At 34.2% G+C, this 7,720-nt stretch overlaps 1 long non-coding RNA gene across 2 annotated transcripts; it reads left to right on the top strand.

The window, feature by feature from the left end:
- The first annotated feature begins 5,434 nt into the window (after positions 1-5,434).
- Positions 5,435-7,221, top strand: LOC133788648 (uncharacterized). Of its 2 annotated transcripts, none has more exons than XR_009873304.1 (3): positions 5,435-5,820; positions 5,922-5,977; positions 6,075-7,221. It is a non-coding gene; the product is annotated as an uncharacterized LOC133788648 (long non-coding RNA). The 2 variants fall into 2 exon arrangements; XR_009873305.1 differs by having other exon boundaries at positions 5,435-5,849.
- Positions 7,222-7,720: the final 499 nt, after the last annotated feature.

Below are 7,720 nucleotides of genomic sequence, written 5' to 3'. Positions count from 1 at the left end.
TTTCTTCAATAAAATCCAAAGATTCAACTAATAATTTATTATTCTCTGTCTGATCGTACGTGCTTCTCTAATGGGATAGGTGGTCAATCTTGACTGATATCATAGCTTTATAACCATATGCCAAGGAAAAAATAGTATGACCAGTCATTGTCCTAGCAGTGGTTTTGTACGACCAGAGGACCTCTGGTAATTCTTCTGCCTAGGAACCTTTAGCTTGTTCGAGTCGATTCTTTAGAGTGTCTTTCAAAGTTTTGTTTATTGCTTCAATTTGCCCATTTTCCGACGAGTGATCAACTAGAAGAAACTCTTTGTGATGTCATATCTAGCACAAAAATCAGTAAACAAATCGCTATCAAATTGAGTGTCATTGTTAGACACTATATTCTTTGGCAAACCATAGCGATATATGATATTTTTTACTACAAAATCTAACACTTTCTTTGAGGTGATCGTTGCTAGTGGTTCAGCCTCAGTCCACTTAGTGAAATAATCCACAGCAACTACCATGAATTGTACTCCTCCTTTTCCTTTTGTTAGTCTCCCAATCAAATCAAATCTCCATACTGCAAAAGGCCAGGGACTTTACATTTGTTTCAAAACATTTGGAGATGCTTTCGGTATCTTAGAAAATCTCTGACATTTATCACATCTTTTCACATATTCCATGGAGTCTTCGTTCATTGTAGGCCATAAAATCATTGTCGCAAAATATTTTTAGGAAGACTTTCCCCCCCCCCCCAGCGTGATCTCCGCAAAATCCCTCTTGCACTTCAGCCAAAAAGCCTTTCGACTGGTCAGGCATCTCACATCTAAGTAACAACATAGAGTACCCTCTTCTATATAACACCCCATCTATCATCACATACCCGACATCTTGCCTCATCGTCATCTTTCCATCATTGTAGTTATCTGGTAAGGTGTCTTGTTTGAGGTATGTGATTATGGGTGTCATCCAGGTGTTAGCTATTGTTATGGGCATTGATTCTTGCTCGGTGATACTTTGGTTTGCCAACTATTCGACTGGTACTATATTAAGAGTGTCAGCATCTCTTTGCACTAATCATGTAACGACCCAAAAATGCTAATAGGGTTAAAGCCTTGATTAGCGGGCCGGGAGGACATAATTGGATATGTATTTGATTATGTGATTTAAATGTGTGACTATATGGCATGCATGATATATATGATGATGTGAATATATTATATTTAAATGTATTAGATATGCATGTGGACCCTTTATATTGTTTATAAGGGCATATTTGTAATTTTAGCCCGTTAGGGCATAAATGCGATTATATGTGATAAATGGTTTAGACCACATTGCATATGTGATAAATGCGATTATGTGGATATATTTGTAGTGCACGGCTCGAGGCGATCCTAGTGAGCGGATTAGCAAAATAGTCACAGTGGGGGTTAATACCTGGCTCGGGATGAGCTTAGGGGTATTTTGGGAAGTTTAATGTATATTTGGGGTTTATTGAGTAACAGATAAGTATTAGGTAATTAGTTGGACGTGACGGGATTAATGGGAAATTGGTAGGATGACTTGAGGAATTAGCGGGAATCGGGAAATGACTATTTTACCACTATAGACAATTAGGGGGCTGGGAAAGCTTAAGGGCAATTTGATCTTTTAGAGTTAAGGATAAACTCAGTAGAAATCCTAGACAGAACCAAAATACTCTTAAACATTTCCTCAGCTCTCTCTCTCACTCTCTCTCATCATACACATTCTTTCCTTCCTCTATCTAAAACTAAGGGAAAATTTGGAAGCTTGAAGAAAAGCCAAGGAATTGAGCTAAGTTTGGGATGGGAAAACCTGAGGAATTGAGGCTAGAAGTAGACAGAGTATAGCTGGGGAATTCAAGCCACAAACTGAGGTAAGTTTCTAGTTGTAATTGTTGAATTATGTTGGAATAATGATAGAACTTAGAGCTTGCATAAACATGGTTTCGAAGACTGATTTTGGGTGTTTGAGGGGAGTAAGAAATGGTTTATAGGTTGGTTGTGATGTTTAGGCTGTAGGGATAAAAATTTCAAGCTTAGTTCTAAGGTTGGCTGTTGATTAGGGTTGAATTTTATGGTTTAGACTTGAGGAAAAACGTTGGAAAAAGTGGAATTTCGGGGTTTCGAACCTCGGGCCACGACCCTGTTCTTCAGGTGTCGCGTCCGACATGCTTAAAGAGGCTGGGATTCCTCTGATTCACCAGGTGCACTGCGACCCAGCGGGTGCAAGTCATGGCACATATCCTCCCGCAGGGAGGGCTTGGCCTCTGTCTAAGTGGCGGGTCGCAGCCCTAAGGGGAAATTCGTGGCCCTAAATGGAAAATGAAGCGATCTTAGGCTTTTAGGCTCGGGCAGGCACTGGGTTTCAAACCTAAGCGCTCAGGACGAATTCTACTACCCGATTTAGTAGAATTCGAGGTCCCAGAGCTAGTATTTGTTTCCAAAACAATTAAGTGGATTAGAGTTTGATCGTTGTCCATTGTTGATTGAATATCGTTAAGGCTTAGGATTGAGGATCGTGCTCGGGATCGCTCTTTATTTATCACTCAGGATTCGAGGTAAGAAAACTGCACCCATGTGGTTGTGAATGGGATTGAGATTCCTTGTAATTGAATATATGTATTCCGTAATTATATAGTTGTTATGTGAGATATGAAAGTATGACTTAAGGTGTAGGGGCTAATGATAAGCGTACTGAACGCAGCTTGGCCTAAACGAGCCGGGATAAGCTAAATAACTTGAGGGCTTGGCCTAAAGGCACCGACGCCTCATTGTTTGTATTACTGATTGAGATAAATGTCTAGAAGTATATGTTTATCGTTGTCTAGCTTATGCTAGTATTTTACTGATCACCTGAACTAGTTTGACTGAGGTTGATTATATGCTCATATTGCTATATGTGTTTATTATTTATGGTTTTCTTGTTGGGCCTTGGCTCACGTGTGCTGCGTGGTGTAGGTAAAGGCAAAGGAAAATTGGACCAACCATGAGTTGGAGAGCTCGGGAGCAGAGTGTACATTGTCAGCTGCTCGACCGCCACGGCCGAGGGAATTTTACAGGAATAAGGGCTCTAAACTATATTTTGTCGTTAGACTGGCTTATGTTGAATCTGTTTTTGAAAGTTGTTTTCCACCATGTAATTACTATTTTTGGGATCCCATGTATCAAATATTTATTTAAATGAAAATTATTCGTTTATGATCAAAATCTTTTAATCCTAACCTGCTAGTTGACTTTAGGTTCACATTTATGCTCAAACGACTTGATTAGCAACTCCTGCACCATTTTAAACACACAGTGTAACGGTCTTGGTTGTCCAGGGAGTTACAGACCAATTTTTTCAAGGCGTCTGCGTTGGATTTTTGCTCTCGTTGCACCAGCTTGATTGTGTACTCTTTAAACTACACTAGCTAGTCCTTAGCTTTATATAAGTAGGCACCATGCGCAAACCTCTGGCCTGATATTCCCCTAATGTTTTGTAGACTACTAGCTGAGAATCACTATTTACTTCGATTGATTGTGCATGAACATCTCTGGGCAGTCGTAATCCTGCTATGACATACTCAGCCTCATTCACTACTACAAAATTGGGCTTTCCCGACACCCAACAACAGCAGTCAACTCTGTTGACTGTCGTAATTTCTTAGCGGGACTCTACGCCGACAGTTAAAAACTGTAGGCATAGAGACCAACGCCGACAGCTAATAACTGTCACTGTTGCTTTTGACTGTCGCTATTGACCCCAACGCCGACAGTTAATTCGAGACCAATGCCGACAGTTAAAATTTGTCGCTATTGACCCCAACGCCGACAGTTAATTCGAGACCAATGCCGACAGTTAAAATGTGTCGTTATTGACCCCAACGCTGACAGTTAATTCAAGACCAATGCCAACAGTCATAAAATGTCGCCAAAATTCAAATAAAAAATTATAATTAATGAATAATAAAATTTTAAAAATAAACTAAATTATGTAAATATGTATTTATTAAAATCTTTTAAAACTAGATTTTTTTTTTCTAAATTTTACATATTATTAACTTTTGTATTTATAATAATTTTTATATCAAATTTTAAATTAATTATAATATTAAGAGTAACAATACTATAATTTAATTTTATAAAAAATATTAATTACTAAAATGTCGCCAAAATTCAAATAAAACATTATAATTAATGTATAATAAAATTAAAAAAATAAACTAAATTATGTAAATATGTATTTATTTAAATCTTTTAAAACTAGTTTTTTTTTATATAAATTTTTCATATTATTAACTTTTGTATTTATAATAATTTTTATATCAAATTTTAAATTAATTATGATATTAAGAGTCAAAATACTATAATATAATTTTATAAAAAAATATTAATTACTAAATTATAATACTAAAGTTTTAGTTAAAAAAATTTATTTGAATAATTTATCAAACTTTTTAAAGATATTAAATAGTACACATATAATATTTAAAATTTTGATTTTTAAAAAATAATATATAATAGTGTTAGCCAGTTTTGAACCCCCCACCCTTCCAAATCAAGTTAGAGACTTTAACACTAAACCAACACAATTGATTGAACATCAAATGAATATACAAATATTTATATAGGTGTCCAATTTTATTTTTTTTTGGCTTGACCCCATGTAGGTTATCCTAACAGACAATACTAGGTTTCATTATTTTCACAAAGAAAAGAGAAGGTTGTACGGTAGCAGGGGCTCGAGGGATGGTGGTCGACGGCGGCAGGGGACTCGAGGTTGGGCTCGACGGCGGGTGGGGGAGTCTCTGGTCTGGACTCGATGGCGCAAGGGGGTCGAGGTGTCCTTTAAAATCACATTTTAGGACTCGCAATGAGAGTCTTAAAAACATATGTGAGTCCTAAAAAACTTGAATAAAAAATTTAAGAGTGGTGACTTTTTAAACTAGTTTTTTTTTCTAAATTTTTCATATTATTAACTTTTGTATTTATAATAATATTTATATTTATATTAAAATTTAAATTAACTATATTATTCTTTAACATATTTATAAAATTAGTATTAGTAAAAAACGTGCTATTTTATTGATTGGTTAAATATTGTAAAATAATTTTAAAATTTCTATAAATTTATTAGTTGTAATTTTTTTGACTATGTTTTTTTTTGTGAATTCCATATAAATTATCTATGTTTTTTAAAAAAAAAAAAACAAGTATGATTATACTCTACAATTAAATAAAAATATAATTATACTTTATTTTAAATTAATTCTTAGTTATAAAATAAAATAAAATATAAATTAATTTAATAAATACCTAAATAATAAAACAATTAATTAATGAGGCACGAAAAAGGAAATTATGGCGCTAAATGAAATAGTAATGGCGCCTTAACTTTGTTTTCAGCTGAAATTGGTTCTCTACCCTAAGTTACCATCCTGCCTCTCTCCTATGCTAGGTGTCTCTCTTGATCTCTCACTCTCTTTCTCACATGGTCGAAAAATGAAGAAGGCTTGGATGAATGGAAGGGTACGTACAGAGGCTTCTCTAGGAGACAGGCTTCGAACAGAGATGATGCGACAACACCATTGTTTGACGGTAACTCTCTCTCTCTCTCTCTCTATCTCGCTCCCTCAGTCTCTCTTTCTCTCTTTGAGACACTGTCTCGTCCGATCTTCTCTCTGTTTGTTGCAGATGTGCGACAGGGTGATGGAACTTGAGGCTTGGGGCATGCGACAGGGAGGTTTGGTCATTTATTCTACAGGGTGGCTCAGTTGTGGGTGTGATGGTGCTTGCAGGGGCAGTTCATGAGACGGGTTCGACTTCGGCAAGGTTGTACTTCAACAAATGATTTCTTCTAGGTTTGATGATTGTTTTGAGTTTTGTCTTAATTTAGCTCTAAAACTGAAAATTTAATCTTCAAACTTGTTTAGGGGATTTTACTTTGATTTCCAAAAGGCATGTGAAGTGTTAAGAAATTGAAGATAAGGTTAGTTGAATTCAAAGTTCTCTTCTTTTTCTGGAAAATTGTTTTCTTTTTTTTGTGAATGAATTATACTGATTCTTGTTTATTACTTTTGTTTCAGGTTATCTGGATTACTAGTGCTAGTCGTGGAATTGGTACATATATATATTTACATTTTTGTTTCAAAATTTCATTTTCTGTATGTGTACTGGTTAATTGAACTATATTTTTGTTATTTCTTAATTATTTTCTTCTAGGGTGTTTAAATTAGTTAAATACTTTATGTTAATGCCACTTCATTGGACAAGGTTGATAAAATTTTGGGCTATTCTTTTCTTAAATGATTAAAACACATATTTTAAATATTCTCAGTTTGGTTTCTCTTCAAGTTGTAATTTAAAAAAATAAAAACAAAAACAAAGACGCATTGTTGCTTCAAAACCTTCATGTGTTCCTTTATGCTGGTAGTTTTCACCACAAATGTGTCAAGATTATGATATACTCAATCAAATTGGCTCGTGTTGTTAGAATCATTGTAAGCTGACACATAACGCACAATTTAACCTTTATTGGATTCATTGCTGTTACTTAGCTTCACTGAGTGCAAAGGTACACTAGCATGAAGAACTGCCATATACTGTGTTGAGCTAGTTTGAGGATAATGTAGATCTTTAGTTTAGAGTTTAGGCAGTCTAAAATAACATAGGGGGTTCTATGTAGAACTTTAGTTTAGAGTTTAGGCAGTCTAAAAGTAAAGTCTTTTATAAGCATATGAACTTTCAGAAAGGATAACAGTTTTTGTAAATTGAGATTACTACTAGGAACTTAGCATATTTGTAAATTGAGGCTCGTTGATGGTCTTTTTTTATATTATTCCATTACACATTGCATTTTTATTATAAAGTTGTCTCTGTAAGATTATCTATTATACTCATGCCTAATTAATCTTTGAGTGACATTTGACTTTGTTGCAGATGCTATATTACAAGATGACCATATGTGTGTCCATATATTTTTTCATAGAGTATGAGTTCAAAAAGAATTTCAAGGGCTTTATGTGGATCTCCTTGATTTAAGGTGTGATTTCTACCATGCTATATTAAGTTGAATTAGAACCTGAAGAGATGTTTAGTTCCAATACAATTCTTTATTTATTGGGATAAATAACAATCTTATTTAGATGAAAGACCCTCATTTAAATTTTGATACAAGCACACCTATTTTTTCAAGCAAGTGTTGTTCCAAACATTCAATCCACAAAACAAAGTGTAAAAGAAATATATATGTTTGACCAAAAGAAATTATGATTTTCTATTTTGCGTAGACTTTCAAATGTGAATTAGATTTATAAATTTGGATTAGGCTTATTCACAACTCGTTGTGTTACTTTAACAACTTTGTCTGGTATGCTCGTTGTGTTACTTTAATAACTTTAACAAATGCCACCTGGTATGCTTGTGTTACATATTAATGATCTATTATATTTATGTTCTTGGTGCTCTTATTTATAATTATATTATCTTTTCTTTTCTTGCTAAGTACTATGGACTTAGAATCTTATGCATATTACCTACACAGTGCATGTCTTTATATGTGTATATATGTATATTAATTTCTCGATGTTTATTGTATATTTGCTAATGTGCTATGAATGATTGGTACTTTGGTTTATTAATGTCTATGTGATTTCATAAACTAACTAGCTTGAGCACTTTTAAATTGAGACTGACAGGTAGGCATTACTTAGTTTAAAGAATTAAGACTAAC

The sequence above is a fragment of the Humulus lupulus genome, chromosome 7 (assembly GCF_963169125.1).
Source record: "Humulus lupulus chromosome 7, drHumLupu1.1, whole genome shotgun sequence".
NCBI lineage: Eukaryota > Viridiplantae > Streptophyta > Magnoliopsida > Rosales > Cannabaceae > Humulus > Humulus lupulus.
The sequence above is the reverse complement of the archived record's forward strand: the minus strand, read 5'-3'. Positions and strand labels throughout refer to the sequence as shown.